The sequence below is a fragment of the Falco peregrinus genome, chromosome 3, assembly GCF_023634155.1.
Source record: "Falco peregrinus isolate bFalPer1 chromosome 3, bFalPer1.pri, whole genome shotgun sequence".
In the NCBI taxonomy this organism is placed as follows: domain Eukaryota; kingdom Metazoa; phylum Chordata; class Aves; order Falconiformes; family Falconidae; genus Falco; species Falco peregrinus.
This window is the reverse complement of record NC_073723.1, coordinates 62,134,382-62,157,315: the sequence shown is the minus strand read 5'-3', so window position 1 is coordinate 62,157,315 and position 22,934 is coordinate 62,134,382.

Below are 22,934 nucleotides of genomic sequence, written 5' to 3'. Positions count from 1 at the left end.
TAAATCTAAAATGCAAAGTGGAAATAAATGAAGGCAATTATGTATTGGAATAAGACAGTAAGGGAAGTGGTGAATTTGTCATACCTCTAAGTCTTTAAATCATTATTTAATATCTTCCTAAGAGAGGTGTTGTAATTTAACAAAAATTTGCTGGATTCAGTAATGGAATTATGTGACAATGTTCCTTGGTCTGTAAAAGCTTAAAAGAAAATAATTCATTGGTTAGTAAAATTGTTTCCAAACTGAAATTTAAATGTTTCCAGTGAGTGAAACTTTCTGCCCACCCACATCCCATGGTAGCACTCAAACCTGCACTGAAATGAAGCTTAAATTGTGCATAGGCCTTCTGCTGGCCCTCTGCGGTAGGGAGAAATGCGTCCTAGTCAGTCAGGTAACTCGGAGGTCAGAACTTCCCGCGACTAATCGCAAACATACATGTATCTAGCATATCTTTAATGTGTGCATGTGGAAGTCTGCTTTATTCTGTCACTCACTGGAAACCCAAAAGGGATATTTCTTTGACTCTGAGTCACCAGAGCAAGCAAAATCTCAACCTTATAAAATGATCTCTCTTCAGTATAAGGGAATGCTTTCCATATGCTGTGGGATTAAAATATAGCATCACATAACAGAGAGTTATTTGGATACATACATTCTGAGGAAAGCTTTCTTTCTATAAAGAGCTATATAATAAAAGGAAATTAGAGAGAGCGAGAAAGAAGGTTTGTGTACAGAGTTAACAGTTAATACCCTGAAATAAAAGCTTAACTTCTTTTGGCAACTTCAAATTGTTCTGATCAGCAATGGAAAAAAGTGCTGTTTTTTTAAGGAATACTCATACTTCTATGACTGAGACCAAAAAGGATCATCATGATCATTTCATTTAAGTGTCTGCTGATAGCAAAAAAACCTTGCATAACATCATGGAATAATTCCTTTACAGGAGCTAAAAAATTTTGGTTGAATGACAATAGCTGTCTTAAGTCAATACTTTTTTCTTTGTTTTGAAATGTAAAGCGGGTAAAAAAGTTACCTACAGTTTACACTTCAGATTCCTCTGCATCATCCTTTAGCTCCTGAATGCTGTGCCGTTGTCTCATAAGTTAAAAAGCCCACTGTTACTGAATGCATTCACTGTATGCCAATACTTACAGACTGTAACCACACCATTTGTTAAATACTCAACACCTTTTCATAAATAAACAATAAAATCTCAGTTCCTTAAATCTTTCATTTTAGAACTTAAACTGAAGGCTCAAATAAACTTTTTGTAAAATTTGCCAATATGCTTTTGAAAAAAAGAAAGATGAAGGTGGAATGTGCTAGTTCAGTGGAGATATTGTGAATACTAGTAATGTCCTACCCATGAATGGATACTTCAGGATCATAATAGTTCCTTTTAGTCACGACATCATGCCCAAAACTATTTTCAGAATCACTGTTCTTTAGTATATATCTCACATCATATAAAAATGGCCTAATTTCTCTACTGCTAGACATAAAACTTTTAACTTAATCACATACAAGCACTTCCAAGGCATCAGTCTCTCTGATGTACCAGATCTGCAGTAAGAATATTTAACAGTACTGGTCAGAGAGCAGATTCCTGCAAGACCTTCTTGCTCATTAAAACCTCCTTGGTGATTAAGAATTCCTTATTTTCCATTTGGTTATGTATTTATCACTTAAAATTCAGTGTTTGTCCCCTGTCCTGCTTGCTTTACTGCTTCATTAGCTTTGCTTTGGGAGAGTTCTGCCCTTCGAGGCATCTCAGGACACCAGGAATAGGCAAGTACCATCAAACACATTTTACAGCTCAAAAAACTAAGAAACTCAGCTGCTTGTTAGAGGTTTTACACGTAAGAAGGTGAAAATGAGAGTCAGAGCCAGAAAGGGAACCCAGTAATAAAAATGCAAATACAGCACAAAGGAACCAGCTCTTGTTTCCAATTCCTTTCCCCCAGGCCATGGAAATACACGTACTGGATACAAAAGCTGAGGCTAAACTGAGCTCAGTTTGCATTCAGATTCAAGCATCACTCAAAACCGGAGTATTTCAGATTTACATCACAGAAGTGTTAGACTGACATAATTTCTCTGCACAGCTTAAAGTGACCCTGTGTTCTAGGAGGATAGCGCTTCTCTGGTCCTGACTGTTGTTCAATAAGGTGTCATGTTTTGGAAAATTATGCTCCTTTAAGTTTTTCTTAAATAAAGAAAAAAAATTTAAACCAGTACATATAAAGTTGAAAACTGACAAGAGCTGGGGAGGGAGTACATGTTTGAGCAGAGAGAAGCTCATTTTTCTTGACTGTTTTTTACTTAATATTGATCACGGTGCTTGCAAATTTGCCAACATCTTGAAAAATAAATATGATAAAATATTCTAAGTATACTAAAACTCTTCAAAAGTATTGTAAGACATAAGAAAGCAAAGGGTTAAGAAGACTACAGTAAATATTTGGGAAGAACTAGAGGCAGCATCAGTAAGATGATGTTTATTGCCTCCCCAGTCTCTCCTTCATGGCTGGTGCACCACTTGGTGGAGGCTTTGGTTACAGAGTGAAAGAAGTAAATACCTCGTTTGGCTCACTGCCTGTAGGTTTCAGAGAAACAGTGGGAAAGGAAACTTGGACAAGCAGAGCTCCATGTGAAGCGGGCAACATTACAGGCAGCCCTGAGGTGGCTGCAGTTCTCCAAATGACCCACAATGTGCATGATTAAGGCAAGTGGAGAAATTAAAACCTGAAGCTGTTTTTTCAAATGGACAGTAAATTAGAGACTTCCTGACTTCTGAAGGGTCCAAATCTGCTCCCCTACTGCACCTTCTGGAGCAGTTATTAGGCAGCCCTGGAAGAACGTGCCCTGTCATTCCCAGTAGCATGTGGCACACGGAGGGTCTGTGTCTCCCCTGCAAGCGGGGGCATCCACAGTGTGCTGAGGGAATCAAACCGGTAGGAGGTAGAAGTGAAAAGAGGACATAGCATATGAAGTTTTGAGGACAGTTATTAGCACATTTTAAGATTCTGAGAATACATTTCATAATGTAAAAGCAGTTTGTGCACAAGTTTTCCTTATCAGCATACCCCACAATCATGTTAGTGCATCTAGAAATGCCATCCCAGTGCCAGCGGTGCTATCAGAAGCGTGTGCTCACTAGCACAGACCTGCTTGTATGCTTATAAACCTCACGCAACTCCAAAACTGGTTTTAGACTGAAAACAGCGCCCAGATAATGCACTGGCTCCAAACAGCCTTGAACTTTGGCTAAGTTTCAGTTCAGCTCTGAACACTAGCTTTATGACTAGAACCTTTTCCACCTCAGTTACTAAATCCATATTCTCATTGGAAACTCTCAGGACTTTCATAGCTGTTAGGTGGCCCTGTAGCTGGCATAATTTCAGTTACTACTGAAAATACAATGAAGGTAATAAGAAATGCTACTGCCTAAAGACCACACAACTAATACCAGGTCATCCATGCCAGTGGGCTGCACAACACAACAGGATCATCGCAGAGCAGAGAACAGTAACTTCATTTCAGTCTTTAGGCCTGTGAGTTGAGAGGAGCTGTGATGAGTATATATGCACAGCCCTCGGGCTTTCAGTGCAAAGCCCAAAAACGGTCAAAGTGTCAGCCAGCAGCACTGAGCACATCTGTCTCCAGGTCTCTGAGCTTCCCATCGCGAGTGCTTCGTCCTGCCCCACCTTACCAATTCCCACAGTTCAGCCCAAAAAACATGATGCTGGAGTCCCACTGTAAAACCAGGCTGGTGAAATTGTTCTGATTAAAAATAAGAAAAAAAGAAAAAAAAAAAAAAGTGAATACTTCTGACACAAATCCTGCAAGCAATCAGGTTGGTTGGGCAGCCACTTGCAGAGCTGTAACAGCACAACCAAAGGGTCAGCAAACTGTGGTGGAGATGGCAAGAAATTGTCAAGACTTCCTCTACCAGTACTGTCAGCAAAGCCAACACAGTCCTAAATTCAAATCCTAAATCTTCTAGAGCATGTTCTGGCCAACACTTTGGAAAGCTGGTTCATGCTTACATGCTGGAATGACAGGGACCTTTTTTAGTCCTGACTTGGAGTAATGAAAACATTTTAGACAGAAGCATGATTGTTATGTTGATGATGTCCCTTCAACTATTTACAGAAGTAGCGCCAAGATACCACAAGAAAGACTGAGCATAAAGTATTTCCAGCACATCAAAAAGCAGGAAGTATGGGAAATCTTCCCACTAGAAAAGCCTGATCTCATGGGATTTCCAGCTCAGCTGCTTAACTCCTGCTGTCCCAGCAGCTCAGAGAGTGAACTACATCAATTTACCTCAATTCTGCAACCTCAGTGATCCATAGCAAGCTAACAGAGAAGCGGTGAAAATCACAGACATGTCACTGAGTGAGAGTTTAAGTGAGTCTATTCACTGACTGAGTCTGAGGAAAGCCAAAGGTATAGCTGTTGAATTCAACTGCCAGTTTGACTTACTGTCCCTGAAACAGTCTTGTAATTGCATCTTTGGAGCTCAACAAGAGCACGTATTTTGCTGTGCTCTGCTGGACTGTGTGCCAGGGGAAGGGGGCAGTGCAGGTCTGGATGACGAGCAAACAAAACTACATGTTACACATCTGTGTTTTGTCCAGCAAGCAGCAACATCTAGGAACCACTTTCATGTCTGCTCCTGGAGCTTCTGGGAAAACTGTCAGTGCTGTAGTGTCGTCTACATGGGGCACAGCATCCAACACAGCCACTTGGGACAAGCCCTGCAGCAGGATGCAAGGAAAGAAAGGGAGGGCAGCAGTTTCCCTTTTTCAGGATTTACATCAAGGATCCTTAAATCTCCCTTTTAAACAGCATGTAATAATACATACTTAGTCTATGGAAACAGTAAGTGTACTGCTGTGAGGAATGACACCTCTTAGCAGCTTAGCTGACAGGCTGGTATCTCAGCTACAAGCTCCTGACCCCTCTGGAGCATCCAGGTCCCCATGGGATCTTGTCTCCCCTAACCTCCACTTAACTCGTATCTGATGGGGGAATCCTGCAGCAGCCCCTTGTTCCCCCATGTGCCTTGCAGTAAATAGAGATTGCTTCAACCAGTTGAAGAAGTCTCCAGATGCTGCAAATTCCCTCCAGACTCTGGAGTGGCAATACAAAGAATGATGGTTGGGCTGTCCCTGATATGGTAACCAATCCCAAGCACTCAGATAAATACTGTCAGGCTTGTATTTTTTTCCTTAGCACCTGCAGACCTCTCAATTGTTGTTACCCATAAATCTGCTTACCAGTCCTCATGCATCTCATGAAGCCTTAGATTTTTATAAGCCCTTAGCTCACATCAGCTGCTTGCATTTGACAAAAAGCTAAATGTGATAAATGGACATGCATCAGTATGGAAAGGGAAGATACTGTGTCAATGAAGAAAAGAAGTGTAAACAGAGATTTTAGCTGGCATTTCAGAGTCTATTCAAGTTATTGTTTCAGCTGTCAAAATAATCCCTGGATAAGCTAAGTCCTGACACTGAGATATTGGTTACTTGGACATCATAAGAAAGTAACCCCACTACCTGGGCTTGACACCTTAATAAAGCTGCATCCATTGAGATTAAGGTCCAAGCTAGATAATCCGTGAATGGCTGCACGAAACAGCATCCAAAAGGTTTATAGCAAGGGGGCTAGTACAAGGTGCAGGCTCAAACTGCTGATCATCTGAGGTGAATTAAAGGTGTGCGTCGAGGGGGAAGCCATCTCCAGATGACATCATTATACAGGACCCATTTAAGAGCAATGACAGAACAAGTTACACAGGCTGCAATGGGAGGGGATGAACAGCAACGGCTGCAAGAATGCAGGAAACAGTTATCTCTTAGCCTGGACCACAGCAAAAGCATATTGCTGTGCCTTTAGACACACAGTCTACTTTTCTCTCTCCCTTCAAGAAGCAAGCTGATGTAACCATTAAAATGCATTTGTGTACCTCAGAGTAATGGCAGGACTGATTCTCTTTCAGTTTGACTCAGCCTCACTGCAGACTCAGCCACTGAAAAACAGCTTATTGAATGGCTGTAATGTGACCAAGTATGTCAGCCCCTAGGCTGAATGGGTTTAAAATAAACTGAAGCAAGCTGCTCCTCAATTGAACTAAGTGTCCACACCACACTAAAATTTCTTTGAAGTTAAATGTGTCAGAAAAGACCCATGTTTTCAGCAAGTGAAGAAGCCTGTAAGAATATTGTAGATTTTTGTCATGCTTTGAGTATTATGTTACTCAAGACTTTGTTTGGGTTTATTATACCGATGCTGATAGGCATGTACAAAGGCGTGGGTACTAACATTTTGATCTAATATGATAATTGCCTTAATTTTTGCCTTGCTGAGGATTATTTTGATTAATATGGAGACTGTCTTAGTTAAAGCACATGCTTGGCAAAACTGATTAAGCCAAGAAAAAGCTCTTTCACTGCCTGGTAGCAAATGTCACTTCTGCCACAGATGCTCTGGTCAAAGAGGTCTCATCTGAACTGTTATCCTGGAAACAAACCATACACAGAGAAGTAAGACCATAAGTAAGATTAGAAAATACCTCTAGAATAGTACATTGAAAATGACATGTTAACATTCAGAGATATACAGCTGGACATAACCACCATGCTTTCAGCAGAAATTTTCAAGCCATTCAAGACAAGTTTTTGCTGAGAAACTGAGGGCACAATACAAATCGTTATTGGGTCTTGTTGAATACTAGTGCATGTTTCCAAGAATAAAAAATGATCAAAAAGTCTGATGAGAAAGTATTGGTGGTAACAACATACACAGCACAAAAATGCCTTCGAAGTAGAGACAGATGGCTAAATCAGTCTCAGAGAAGTTAGAGAAGGAATAACAGGTACCAAACACAAACCTACTCTGATTTGAATGGTAATAAATTAAACTAATTTCCCCAAGTCCAGTCTGTTTTGCCTGTGATGGCAATTGGTGAGTGATCTCCCTGTTCTTACCTTGATCCATGAGCATTTCATTGTATTTTTTCTCCCCTGTCAAGTTGAGAAGGGGAGTGATAGAATGACTTTTGTAAGCACCTGGTGTCCAGCCAAAGCCAAATGACCACAGCAGAAATCTTAAGAAACCATCAAATCACAGGGGTGGGAATTCATATTTGATTCTTTCAAGAATCATCAGGATCTTTTTTAGCTTCTCAGGTGGCATAAAGGAAGAGGCAGATCGGAAAGCTTGCTGATGTCTGTAATTAAAACTGTGTCATACTCAGAAACAAAAGCATTTTTCATCTTTTTTAAAGGTGAACTCAATGACACTAGAGCCACCTGAGTAATGACAAAATCCTGTGACAACAAATCCCTCAATACTTTATAGTTTTTATATATAAAATAGACCCTGTATTCATGTGTGTGTATGCATGCCTGTATGCGTGTGTGTGTGTGTGCCCGTGTGTGTTACTGAGGTGAGGAGGTTTTCCAGGCATATGCAACAGAAGTAAGGAAGTGGTGAAACTGTCTCCTGGGAAAGAAACAGCTACACTCAGTGCAGACAATGAGTTACCAAAAAATTTTATTACTACTTTTGCCCATCCATACCAGAAGATTATTTTAAGTATATGGAAAATACCTAAAGACACTTTGAGAACGAAGAGCATTTCCCGTTGTTTCAGTTCTATACAGTGCTCCTTTGTAATAAAATAATGGTGGATAAATGTGTAAATATAAGCAGCAGGTTTTCCTTTCCTATCTTTTTTTCCATCTACTTATTTTAATGAAAATATTGCTATCCTATTGTAGCTTTTTCCTGCTTGAGCAACAGTTCTTGTTATTTAAACATTAACAGGGCAGAACCTTCTGACTCCCTATCAAGCCATCAGAATAGTTAAGCAACAAATTCTGGACATCTACTAATACTGTGCAATCCACAGAAATTTCCCCTCCAGCAAAAGATAAGGGAGGGAATGGCGCATGTATGGCTGGCATGTCAACACCTTTTATGAAGGCATCAGAGAGAGCAAAGATGCAATTTGCCCTGCCAATATGTTATTTCACCACCAGAGAAATGCAGGAGCTGATTTAGAGCACACAAAGAGGTTGGAGAGAAGTTTCTGAAAAGAATCAGACCTCTGGGTGCCAGGTTCACAGGCCAGAAAATGAGGCCGACTCCTTGTTTACAGGGGACACACAGCAGCAGGGGAGGGAGCAAAGCAGTTGTCTGTGCTTTTTAGATGGGCCAGGGCTACTCAGACTTGGCCAGAACATCGGATCCAACTGCTCTTTCTATTGAGCTCAGGAATAATAATGGTCTGTTTCCCCTTTTTTCATGTCCTTTCAACCATACTGCTATTTTTATGCTTCACTTGCTGGCACATGGATCAATCACTGTAGGACCTGATTTACAACCTGTATTCCAGACATTGCTTCTAGCAAAGGGGGGACGGGGGGCAATAGAGACAAGTGTGTTTAAACACCCATTGTGCAGTGCCTTGACTTGGCCTCAGGAGATACTTGGAAATACAAGGTCGAGGAAAGAGACTGGTTCCTCTGTCATTTATACCAATTCTGAGCAAAGAATCAGTCTGACTGTTTCCATAGAGTGAACCCAAGACTTTCAGCTCTTGTCAGTGAGTCCCTCTTTAAAGACTGTTTCATTTTCCCAAGACACATAGCACAATCCTGCAATTTACTATGGATGGTTTTTCTGGATTAAAATGAAGAAAGATTATTTTATTGGAGAAAACTAAACAAATTTGACATCCCACACCATGTATTGACCCCATCTAAGAAGCCTTTAGTTTAAAGCCAACACATGACTTTCATCTCACTTGGCACATGGGGCACAAGCAAAACACACGTTTTGATCACCGGGAACTGATTTTAGCTGTATCCACATAAAACCCACTGCCCTTAGAGCATGTTCAAGAGAAGATACAGAAGCCAGACCCCCTTCCACAGCTACCCAAAATTTCTTAATGGGGGAGCCTGGGCAAAAGTGGGGTGTCTTGAAGGCTCTTGCTGATGGGGATCCCACTGACAGCAGGCACAGGTCCTTCCTGGCCATGAGTGGTGGTCCCAGGCTGAGTGCCCATGTGTCTGGCGCAGGAGGGAAACAAGGCTCAGAAGGATTTTACCAAGGGCTAGGACATCCTGGTGGGGATGGACCCCACAGTCCCAAAAGTCAGATCCACCTTTGACAAAGTTATCAGCATAGACTCCACTCCCATACAGTCCTCTGAAATCTACTTAGGTGAGGTGTCCAGAAACACTGCCACATGCACAACAACTGTAGTGGGTTTGCGTGGCAAGGTTTTAGTGGTGAGAGGGCTACAGGGGCAGCTGTGAGAAACTGCTAGAAGCTTCCCCTGTGTATGATGGAGCCAACGCCAGCTGGCTTCAAAACAGACCAGCCGCTGGCCAAGGCCGAGTCCATCAGCTATGGTGGTAGCGCCTCTGGGATAGCACATTTAAGAAGGGGGCAAAACTGCACAACAACAACTGCAGTGGAAGAGAGGAGTAAGACTATGTGAGAGGCAGAGCCCTGCAGCCCCCCAGGTCAGTGCAGGAGGGGCAGGGGGGCTCCAGGCACCAGAGCAGAGATTCCCCTGCAGCCCATGGTGAAGCCCACGGTGGGGCAGGCTGTGCCCCTCAGCCCGTGGGGGTCCGTGGTGGAGCAGATCCCCACCCGCAGCCCGTGGAGGACCCCACGCCGGAGCAGGTGGGTGCCCAAAGGAGGCTGTGACCCTGTGGGAAGCCTGCAGCCCCCATTCCCTGTCCCCTGCCTTGATAGGGTGGAAGAGGTAGAGAAAATTGAGAGAAAAATTGGGCACAGGAAGAAAGGAGTGGGGAGAAGGTGTTGTTAAATTTTTATCTTTAGTTCTCATTACCCTATTCTGATTTGATTGGTAATAAACTAATTTCCCCAAGTCAAGTCTGTTTTGCCTATGACAGTAATGGGTGAGTGATGTCCCTGTCCTCATCTCAACCCACAAGTTTTTCATATTTTCTCTCCCCTGTCCAGCTGAGAATGGGAGTGATAAAGCCACCTTGGTGGGCACCTAGTCCAGCCAAGGTCAACCCACCACAGCAGCCTAAAGCTCATTTAAATGCACAGGGGTTTTTAGGTTCTCTTTTGGCCTGGATTAATGAAACAGTGATGGACAATGCAATTGACTGACTGCACACAGCTGATGTAACATACATTATCCTTCTAGTCTCCAGAAATCAGCCATTACACAGATATATCACTCCCAACATACAGATAGATAGATAGATAGATAGATAGATAGATAGATAGATAGATAGATAGATAGATAGATAGATGACACTTTACTTCCCGGTCAACCTTGTTATTGTCAGGAGTTTTACCTACAGAAATGGAAACAGAGACTATAATCCTAAACAATCTTAAGCAATCCCAAATAAACCAAACCAACTCTTTCTTAAGGGTTATTTCTGGTTTATCGGGTTTTGCAGTAACATTTAAAGTTAAACATAAGATGACAACCATTGCTTTGCACCTTATTCCATAGGACATTTATTTTATTTTTTTGGCTGCTGAATCATGGTAGTAAAGGCCAGATCTGCAAATGGCCTTCAGGTACCTGGCTCCTATTCAGTGGGAGTTTAACAGGGCTTTTGTTTTTGCGGATGTGATAATCACCACATTAGAGTCAGGAAAGCACCTTTTCACACATTAAAAAGACAGGGATTTAACTGGGCAAATTCTAAACCTGGATTTATAAGGTTTACAAGAGGGATTTAGCTCCCTAATCAGAGCTTCTGCTGCTGAGGGCCCACCAGCCCATTGAACGTCATTGTCCTTAGCAGCTTTCAGAGCTTATGACAAGGTCAGACCCAAGTGCACCACTGCAACACACCAGGGAAGCCTGGCTTTGTCCTCAGAGAGGAGTCATGGCTTGCCGCAAGCACCAAGGGCTGCTTTCCCATATCAGGAAGCACAAGAGACCAACTGACAGAGTCCTGTCACGTAACATATCCCAAAGTGTGAGAAAGGCTATGGCACTGCACAGCAGCTAGCAGCGTGACAAAAGAACCACCCTATCTTACATGAATCTCTTCGTCAGTCCTCCCTCCCCACATGGCCTCACCAATGACTCAGTCCAGGGAAATGAAGATGGTCCATGTCTCTGTGCCAACACCCACTGCACAGTTGAGAGGCCGCTCACAACATAAGCAGAGCAAGAAGGAAAAATGAAACTTTACTGTAGTCTGGAAAGTCTCTCACCAGCAGGACATCTTCCTAACTAAGCATCAAAACCAAATGTAACAGAAATTATTTTCAGACTGGGATGCAGCCCATCAGTAACACTGCACCTTCATGCAGACAAGGCACTACCCACCCATGGGAACACCTCCGCAAAGGGTCAACCAACTAATACCTCTCTGCATTCCCCCATGCCCTCTTGCAGAAACAGTCTGATGAAAATGGTCTCATTCTCTTCTGGCTCTTCTGATGCAGAGGCAGACAGAGCATGGAAGATAATGCACCAAGAGGTAGATGGTTCATTCAGTCTTTTGACTCCATCTGTGCCCAGGAGAATAAAGCTCTGTGCCTTTACACCCAGGGGCTGGTTATGGTCCCATGAGCTGTACATACCCATGCTGAGATGATGATGATGATGATGGAAAGTACCTTCAATATAAAATGAAGAAGTTGTCTTTAGTGAGATTTAGTTTGGGTGTAGTCCTTGCAGGAACGGAGAAACCAGGCCAAGGATCTCCTCTGTCACAGAGAAGCATGGATCAGGTGCCTTCCTACTGGGGAAACAGGTACTTCAGACAAGTTGTAGGACTGATGGAGGTGCTTCATCCCATACCCACACAAGAGCTGGTTAGATGAAGCAAGACCTCCCCAAACACTGAGCTATATTATAGATGTGTGAGGGTCTTGGGGTACCGGAAGCAGAATGACTACAAAGCCAAATGACTTGATGACTTCTATTGCTGTTATAAGACTAATTCCAGTAACAAATCTGCTCTCACACACTGCTACATTGTACTACTGTGTCTGCACATATCCTTGCCAAAATGCTGAGGCTACTGCTGGGAACTCTATAAGGAATTTTGCTTCTTTTGTTCTAGCCTTGATGAACTCCTTGGAAAATAATGTGATTGTAGGATGTTTTTAGTACTGACCTGTATCCAGCAAGTGGTCTTCAGCTCTGAGCATTTTCAACTTTTAAGAACAGATTTAGAAAGAAATCTTGGCAGATGCCAATATTTCTGGAGCAGAAAAGTTGTATTAGACGTATTGGCAAAAGATTGAGATGTTCTTCTGGGATGCAAGTTTCATCCAATGAGGTCAGATCTAGACAGATTTGATGGTGAAGTCAGTTTTCAGTCTGAAGAGCAAGGAAGGAAGCAAGGAAACTGGAAGAGTAAAATCTGGGTGAAGGAAAAGGTATCAGTTGCTCCCAGATTTCTGGGAGTTCAAGTTTTGAGGTGCCCAATAAAAATCAGGAGGAAAAACTTTATGTGTCAGGAAACAAAATCTGGGTTTGTAACTGTATGATTCCCTCCACAGTCCTTCCCATTTGGTGTTCCTTCTGCAGCATCCTCAGAGCCATGGGAGTCCAAGCAGGGGGACCCAGCCATGACTGCCACCAGCCTGCTTCTGCCACACCTACCCACACCAAATGCTGCCCAAAATGGAGGTGAGCTCAGAGAAAGGGAGAAATCTGGCTCTCAGAGGAGAGAATCCATCCAGGAGCAGACCCAGCAAGGGCCCAGGCACTCTGCTGTCTAGGGAGGCAAGTCCTCTTCCCACCATGGAGACTGCGGGGCCACTGTCAGACCACAGAAAGTCTCTGGCAGCATGTTCAGAAGGGGGGAACATTTTCACTGAAGTATGATTATGGCCACAATTATTTCACTCTTGAGTGAGGTCATTATTATTTTTTATTATTGTTTCAGGACACTCCATTTCATTAGGAGTGGGAAGTTTGTGTATACAGACACTCATGTAGTAGAAAAATCAATAAACAGCCTTCTCTATTATAATAATAAAAACAATGAAAAAGACTTTTGAAATCTTTGTCTGTAAGAACAAGCGTAAACAGCACTCAACTGAGCGAGTTTCTATTTCTAATTAGACCTGGACAACATGCCTTGTTGGGCAATGAAGCCATCGTCTTCTCATCAGAGGCAGGAGCACAATACTTCTCAGGTGGTTGCAAGCTAATGCAGCAGTGACGAAGTTCAAATGGAGGCATATGTGTCCCCACCATTAATGCCCTGAAGGCAGGAACTTTCTTCATAACGTGCTTGTCCAGAAATGGTCCTGCAAATCTCACAGTTATTGAGTACAAAACTAAATACGCCTTTTTGCTGGTTTTTCTGCTCAAGATATTTGGTGATTGCCAGGAAGTTATGGGACTCCGGTCAATAAAGATTTTGGTCATCAAAGTGGCAATTAGAGCCAGTCATGAGATTTCTGACTACATGTCGTTTCACTGGAAAACAGTGATTTGTCAGAGCCAGAAATTTTCATGTCTGAAGCATATCTGTTCCAATGAACCGACATCAAACCACAGGTAGTTTTCCACTGGAACACTGCCTGGCTTTCTACCAGCTAGGCTGGTGGGCTGCTTAGGACACAGGGATCGTAGGCTCACTGCCACCGAAGTGGGAGCCTGGTAGTGCTGGGAGACCTGGCTGAAGTCAGCAGTCCCAAAGTGCAAGCTCCCAGCCCTAGCCTTGGCTCAATGTGCCACTCTGTTATGAGGCAGCACCAAGGCTGGAAAGAAGCACGTTCTGAGGAGGGTATTTTATTTTAGAAATACTATGCGTCATTGTTTCCTATTCCTATTTTTTCCCTATAAACTTCTCTTTTGTGGGTAATTTCGAAATAACTGGTTTTGTTCCAGTTCAGAACAAAACCAAATGTCAGAATTTCCCACGAACCAGGAATCTGATAGCTTGGCCAGTCTTTCTGGTAATAATCCAGCAAATTTTCAATTAAATTGGATGTGCTGCTTGATGGCAATAAGCAGTTCAATTTCCTACACAATTTTGAGTCCTTCTCAAAGCACTTTCCAAATAGAAGCAAACTGTCATTTTGCTTTCAGCTGCCAGTAGGTGAAGGCACAAACAGTACCTGGACTGGGACTATTCTGCCAAGGGGGTGTCCCCACTGCTTGGTGAGGCTACTGCAGCACCGCCTGCTGAGCCCCTAGAGAAGGGGGCAGCCCTGCTCTCAAGAAACAGAGAGGGGGCAGGCAAGGTGACAAGTGCCAGGCTCCCAGTCTGTATCTTATTAAACAATGTTTTAAAATAACAGGCTCTCAGAATAAGATGGGCCCGTGCAGAGCACAGATTCATCTGATGAGAAATATGGCAATTTGTGTAAAGTGTCCTTCACTTAGCTCTTTATTACTGATCTTACAAAGTGACAGTTGCCTTGGGAGGGAGAATACAAATCATCAGAAGTTTAACTCATGATCGGTGAGCAAACAGGATGGCAGCAGCTACTTCCTTATTGACATTTATGTCAACAAAGCATGTTTCAAACTCCATCCTGAGCAGGACTAAATTTCTAATGCTTTTTACATCCATATAGCACAGGGCAAGGTGCTATGACGGGGATCTGAGCATGGCCCAAAGCTCCCAGAGGAAGGGCCAGTCTCCAGGTCTGAAATCAATTCTTCAGAGAGCTTCTGATTTCCTAAGCCACTACCACCAAGGGGTCTATCCTACCCTGCCCAGCCTGGCCAAGACTCTGGTAACAGCAATAGGGATGCTACACTGACAACATGCACACACATACTCCCAAAGGTAATAACGGAGATTTGTCTGCAAAAGAGAGAGGCCAACACAGCGGACATCAGTAGCTGAAGTGAAACAGCTTCTTGTTGATGCCTGAAACTGTGAGACCTGGACTCTTTTATGTGCCACTTAATCTAGATTCTTACTCGGATGTGAGAATTGTGTAGTCATTATTTACTCACACGTGTTTAGGTTGGAGCATTCCTGTATTTAAGCACTTCCCAGGACTAGCCACCTAGAAACGATACCAATTTAAGAGGTGAGAGAAAAAGAACAAGAGACAAGTGCCAGGAGAGAGCATCCATCAATATCTTCCAACAAGATAACATGCCTTTAAATGAATGTAGGGCTCAGTCAAAGGAAAAATAGATTTCAAACATTTTATTGCGATTTTGCTTACAGCCACTTTACTCCAGCAACTAGTGAGGGCTACAGAGGATTTCTGCTTCAGAGGCACCTGAATCCAGCTGAGCTAATATGTAAACTTGCTTTGGTAGACAGCCTGCAAGTACTGGAAATTATTGGTGTGCATCCAAAACTCACTTCCATCAAACCTGAAGCATGGAGAAAGCATTACAACCTCTGTGTAACTACCCTGTAGCAATCACTAAGGCCTTCTGTATGTTTGTTTCAAAATAGTTTGGGTTTACCATGGATACTCTGACAGGACACCTGCTACACTATTTTGTTCCCAAAGAAGCTGCTGCAAAGCAGCAAGACCATCTCAGAGATTACTGTGCTCCTGGGGCTAGCCTCCAAGATTCACTCTTCAGAGCAAGGATGGCAGGGAATAAAGTTCCTACAGTCATCTATTTTTTGGCAGCAGTAGGTTGGAGAGGAGACCTGCTGTTTCGTCTCTGCCTTTGGGAGACAGACACATGGGGCTACACTCCTTACCTCATGCTCCCTGGGGATCACAAAGGAAAGCACTGTCTGCTTCGGAGCTCTCCCTTTCCAAAAAAACAGAAAGGTACCCTGTTTCTAAGACAAACCCCTGAAAAGTTACCAGGCAAAACCGGACCTGGTCATCCTTCCTAGCCTATTAACCTCTAAACTCTGGTTTGAATCCTGGCTGGGATCCTGTAAGTCTCAGGCAGGCAACATGGAGAGAGGTAGGTGTTTGTGCATCTTGCCTTTCTCTCTCTCTCTCTCTCTTGTCTCACCACACGAAGAGCCAGCCATTCTGAGCTTTAGTTGAGTTTGAGGAGTTTATCATGTGTTCATTACCACCTCTCAAACAGTAAGCAAGTAGATTTTCTGCCAGCTGGTAAATGCACTGGCAAAAAAGAAATCAGAAGAAAGGCAGCTCCCAGATAAATTACACATATAGGAAAACGTTAGCTATCAATTTCCACTTTTAAACCTGGAAAACAAAAAGGCATCTTCTGATCACTGCCAGCAAGTCCCAGGCATGCAGTGCAAGAGCAAATGGTTGTGAGATACTTGATAACAGCCTGGCAGAGAATTTGTCTGAGGATGGCCATCTGCGCTGATGGTGTACACAGGGCTTGTTTCCCACTCTCTTTTATTAATAAGATTAATAAGTAGAACCATGTGCTGTGCTTATGTGTGACATGCTAGGCACTTATAACACACTGCAGAAACTAACAGTCCATCCTTAAGAAAAGTTTAAAACAACAAAAGATGATTTTCACGAAGGTAACTTTCCTAAGGCAAACACAAAACAGACTAAAGTCAGCAGATCAACTGAACTTCTTCTATTCTTCTGCTCATGTCTTCAAGATGGCACCATGAACTTGAGACAACAAGATGTGAAGCATTCACCTTTGTCGTTGATGTAGCTGATCGGTGTCAGAAGATGGCATTGGTTTCATCAAAGAAACAACAGTGGAGCCTGTAACACATCACTGCTGGGGAGGCTGCAAAGAGACGAGATCAAAAAGAATGGAAAAACAGAAAGAAAAAAGGAGGAAAGAGCATCAAAAATAACAGCTCTCCTCTTGAGGCATACGGTCTCCCATTCATTGTTCTGACACAATGAACAAACAAAAAAGAGGTACAATACAGTTCAGTAAGTAAAGCCACAATTTAGCCTTGCTATTTGTGTATGCCTTTCAGTCACATCTTGAGCTTCTGATATAAAAAGGGGTATAAACGAGTCCTGAATATACATTAGAATCTGCTAAGCCACAATTTAATATAATTTGGTCCTCTCCACAGAATGTTGGATCAAAATTTCTGCACAGAGTTTCTTCCAGCAAGAAAGTTTCTATACTGTGGATGTGACTTTCTGTTGCTCTGCCAGAGTAATCTCCGAAGCAGATCATCTGCAATTTCAGATGCATTCCCAGAAATCTATTCTATGTTCCTTATTTTCAATAGCTGTTGCTGTTGATGGCAGAGATCCTTTGTTCCTCCAAAATGTGTTTCATGCTCTCTCATGATGCACAGGTTCACTTTTTCAAAGCCCTGATGATTTCACATTAAAAAGATTTCATCAGATCAATGTGAGTGCCAGCAGTGGTACGTAATTTTTTTTTCTTACAACTACAGCTGTGGATGCTTATTTCACAGGTCATTTGGCAAAAGCCACACAATTTTATGGGCTTTCAAAAACATTTTCAAGGGAAAGAAAAAGTGGAGACCTTTTCTGGAGGTGTCTTTCCATAATCTGTGACCTCCCAGTTTCTACCTCTGAGCTGCCAAAGACATAATGACTTTCCATGGGTGAAGTTATTACTTCTAAAAAGGGGCAGCATTCCAGTGCTGCCACGTGCAACAAGTTGGTTACAACCTATGGGATCCATAAATCAAAATACCAAGGGGTAGTGTTTGATGACTGGTTGCCCAATGTCAAATCCAATATCTTTGGAGTAAGAAAGTAATTCCTTATTAAGGAATTGTGTGTTTTTATATGATGTACCCAAACAGAGAAACACATTAGAGAAACCTCCAAGGGAAGGAAGCAAGGAGTGAAAAAAGAACCTTGGAAGCAGAAAATTTAACATTGACTCCTATGACCTGAGTAACTTTTACCCAGCTTGCTGTGAGCAGGGAGCATTTCAGGACAGTTTCATTGTGCCTGTGAGAGTATTCAGTTACAAGGCAATTTTATCTCTTTGAGCTGTGATGGTGTTGATTTGGCAAGCAGTGGGGCATTGTTATTCCAGCTGGGTGATTTTTAATAGGAATAAGAATCCATGCTATTTGTCAGATACTTGAATTAACTAGTACTTCTTTTTTTAAGGTATTAAGGTTTAAATGAATTTGGAAATAGGATTTTACAGAATCAAGGCATGGGAGACACAAGACTAACTGCAAACATTTTGTAAATGTACAGCTGGCAGAGTTTCTCATTATCTTTTTATTCTACTATTTTCATGGAAACCCTTCAGTACAGCTCATCCAATTGTACAAATGACAATACTTTAGAGATACGATTCTTTACTTTTTCATCCTTTTTCTTTTTTACAGAAAGGACTTCCATTGTTGAGATGTTTGTCAGAAAACAGTAGCCCTAATCTACAAGAAGAAGTTTCCTGTAGTTCAGAGCTTGTGATCTTTTTCTTGTTAAAAAGTGCAGGTTTTCATTTCTAATATCAAAACAGATTGAGTGAGTGTCTATCCTGAAATGGTTACAGAGGGCTGATATTTTGTGATTGGGAGGGGACTCCACAGTCTCAACAGCGCTGGGTCCAGACTGGTTCCCTGTTCAGGGTAGTCACACCACAGGGTCATTTACTGTAAATTTTGGCTTAAGCAATCTGAGAAGTGCCAGAACTGAAGCCTGTGCCCGCAGGTAAGCACTAGGTTAATCTATAAGGGAAAACTCCACTTTATGAAGAGCCTTGCCTTTATTGTCTTCCCAAAAGCAACACTATCAGGTGAAACTTTAGACCACCACAAGCCATGGAGAGCAGCTATTGTAAATCTTTGCTGAAAACACCCGATCAAACACATTGTATTTCATTTATTTTTCTGGACAGATCTTTTTAACTTTCTGGGAAATGCTCCAATGGACAAGTTTGGAGTCAGCAATATTTTTATGGAAATGTATATTTTAAGGAGTAATCTCAGTTACTGATGTGAGCATTCCCACTTGCAAATTCATGTGGGAGTTACACCCCTCCTATCAGGAAATACAATGCAACTTGTCAGTTTAAGAAAATCTGCCCAGTGTAGTTTGAAAATCAGACACCTAATAAGGAGCTACTCATGAATCACTTGCTCACTCCCTCACTCCCACGTGGGATGGGGAGGAGAACTGGAAAAAGGTAAAACTTGTGGGTTGAGATAAGAACAGTTTAATAATTGAAATATAATGTAATACCAATAATAATAATCATAATAATATAAGTGTAATGAACAGCAAGGAAAAAGAGAGAAATAAAACCCCAAGAAAACCAAGTGATGCACAGTACAGTTGCTCACCACCCACTGACCAATGCCCAGCTGGTCCCCGAGCTACAATCACCACCACCCTCCCCCAACTCCTGCAGCCAACTCTACCCCCAGTTTATATACTGAGCATGATGTTCCATGGTATGGGATATCCCTTGGGTGAGTTTGGATCAGCTGTCCTGGCTCTGCTCCCTCACGGCTTCTTGTGCACCTGCTCACTGGCAGAGCACGGGAAACTGAAAAGTCCTTGACTTACAGTAAGCGCTACTTAGCAACAACTAAAACATCAGTGCCTTATCAACATTATTCTCCCACTAAATGCAAAACCACAGCAGTGTACCAGCTACTAGGAAGAAAATTAACTCTATTCCAGATGAAACCAGGACACTATTATATTCTTTCTGTTCTCATTTATCATTTCTAGAGGCAGGTTCATCGGCAGATTTTTAGAAATCTGCCTTCTTAAAAGCTGTATTGTTCTCTTCATGTCCTTGAAATGCTTTTCAGAAGTATTTTAGTATGAGTGAACCAACAAACATACATTTTTTTCCTTGTCTTTTTCAGGTAGCTTCTTAGGAGAAATTTTCAGACCAGCTTATTTTTTAGAAAATATGCAAGGTGTGAATCTGAGTCACTTGAGACAACTCTAAGATGCTCATAGGCAAACAATACAGTATGTGTCAGGTATAAACTCAGACAACTGCTGCTCACTATACCCAGGTAAAATCTGGAAGATGACTTGTGGTTAGTGATAAACTGATGGTCACTGTCTTAAATTTTGGTATACTGGTATTTTCATTAGTAGATGGCTTTATTTAAATAGCATTATCAATGGCTCAAGCATGAATAATGAAGACATTATTATGGGCAGGATTTAGAAAGTTGCAGCCATGACTTGGACAAATCACTCAAAAGTTGCGTAGGACTTCTGCTGTTTTTCCAAGCATCAAGTTTAAATCTAGATATTATTTATAGCAGTGCAAGATTTTTCTTGATGAAAGAAAGTGTGATTTTTCCATACATTTGTTTACTACTGCATGCCTTCTCCTGGTGAGATGGGCCCAGTTCCAGTACTATTTCTGTAGATAATATTCCTATTGCATCTACCTGTAGGGGCTCAACCTTTCACAGACAAAAACGCCATTCAAACAAATGGTTTTTTGTTTATGGAAATTCCACCATTTGTGTGCTCAATTGTTAGTTCTATGGATGCAAAGAAAAAAGTCTGTACATGAGAAAAGGCTAGTTTAAAAATGAACCATTAGGCTTTATCTACAATAACAGATAAGATTTCACCCTTGTATTACAAGGAAATAAGACATACCTGGAGTGTGTGTCTGTGTGCAAGGCACTCCTCTCTATTCCTCCCTGTGACTTTTGGGTCCACTGGCCAATTTCAAAAGTTACCAAACAGGTCAAAGTGACTTTCAATTCTGTACATGCAGGTGTCTAGCTAAGGAGATCCTGTTGTGATCCTCACTGAGGAAAGAGGCATCAGCACAACCTTATTCCCCCTCTCAAGGTATATCATTTCAGGGGAATATCTCCTCAGGAGAGAGACTGAAAGAACAGTTCAGCCAGAGGGAAAATTTTGGCCTTTACTTACACGTTTTTAAATGGCAGAAAAGTCACTTGGAAAGCCAAACCAGAGAGAAAACCACAGGTTTTGTTCTGGAATTTGTGATATTGTTCATTCATGTGTTGCTCAGTCTGTTGTGCTATTTAGGAATGAAGAAACCACGGGAAGATGGGATGCATACAAGAGCAGTTACCCTTCAGCCAACATGTGGGAGCCGTGGTCGGAGCAGGGATGCTGATGGCTCTTTTCCACTGTGACCACAGTCCTGTAAGGTGTCAACATACACAAATAAAAGGAGAGCTGCAATTCCCTGTATCCAAGGTATTATCCCAAATGTACATATGATTTTTGCTGGAAGTGGTTGTGCTGTAAGGGAATACAATCACTCATTTTTAACACACTAAAAGTCCTTTTGAAATAACTATTTCTCATCAGAACTGAAACCCCAGAACATTAAGTATTATATCTCCAGCTGGAACCTGCTTTTATTTGTAGTTAAGGTCTCCAGTTCTGCCTTTTTGGTCCCCCAGCGCAGGCCCCTAAAGCAGAGGAACTGGAGTCCCTAAAAGAAAAAAACCAACAACTGTGTAAATGAGTGTTGCAGTTCAGGCACTTTTAGAAACCTATAAACACCCCTTCATTTCTCATGAGAATATTAGAGCAGGTGTATGTTCTGAAAAACATTCCTGTTTTTTACAGAGTGATCTCTGAGTCACCATTGGAAAGGACTGTGACCATGGCTTATAAGGCACTGATACTACCGTGCCTTTGCACAGCCAGTGTCTGTTTTGCTCACACTGTCCCTCTGAACCTCTTGGTTGATGGGCAGTGCCATCCAGTGATTTGGGAGTGCCGCATCCAGCCAAGGCTGCCTTGTATCATACTTGCCCCTGTAAAAGTCAGTGAAATTAAGTTGTGCAGACAGCCATCCAGGCCCCAGGGACCGCAAAACTTATGCTTTTTAACATGAGCTATTGCTGCTGACCTCTAAGTCTAGGCCACGTGCTTCTGTCTCCCATGGGAAATGGCTGTGTGGCCATGGCTACAGAAAATAAGACCTTTCCACCTTGTGAGGTGCCCGGAGCTGCCATGCCCTGCAGCCAACCCCTCCGAGGTGCTTCCAGCTTAATTTGTCACTGCAGGGGCACTGGATGGTGCAGTAGTGGGATAACGGGAAGTACCACATCAGACTTTTACTGTTCCTTCACCATCATTTTTCAACTGCGGCCAAGGATGGTCGAGATGAGGTCACAGCAACAGCCTCCTCTGATGGGAAGGTTTTTGAGAGACAACATGGAGAATAAGCAAATAGCAGTCTAAATATTGCCAGCCATTAGCCAGTGACTGGAGGGGCTGAAAGACCCGAAAGGCTTTTGAAATCACATTGTGAGGAAAATAATGACTGTGTTAGGAAAATAAAGAAAATATTCCACCACTTGCACATTTCTGGCAGATTTTCATTCAGATGCAGAAGAAAAACAATTCTGACTATCCTGAACTTCCTGAAGAAACCTCTGATTCTTAGCACCTCCTGTGAACTCGCATTGCAAGGAGCCAAAGTGAACTCAGCATAAAAAGATTTCATAAAAAAAACCTGTCATGGTTAAGTGAGACACCACATCCAAGGGGGAAAATATGCCTCTCAGCCATTTCCCCTAGGCTATAAATGCCTTGCAGCTCCTCTGTAGCCCTCTGAACGTGTCTTTAGAGTTAAAACCTATTAATGCTTATGGGGCATTGGCATAATTTTTAATAAGGCATCAGATCAGAGCAGTGCTAGAAAATCTACCTTGGAGACCCATGTCTGGGTCGACATAGCTCTGGCCTCTTCTGAGTGAACCCTCTGGGTGTGGAAGACAAAATGTCTTTGTTTTATTCTTTACAGAGTAACCTTTTGGAAGATTGAATCCATCATTTTAGGAGTAGCTCTGGCCTGTGAACTCCCTTTACCATTTTTTTCCTCAATTCATGAATTAAGCCTAAGCCAATGTCGTTCTAAGGCTAGAATTGTTATTCTACAGTTTTTATTGAGAACATTATAGGGGATTTGATGTAGCTGACTGAATTAATAATTTTCAGATTTAGAGAAGTCTGTTTTGAAAGACAAGGGAAATAGCATGTCCAGAATGATATAGCTGTTGCTTAGTTGAGGTCTAACTTGTTGCTACAACAACTGGAAGAAACTTGTGTTGCCAGGGTCTTGCTGATGCTGG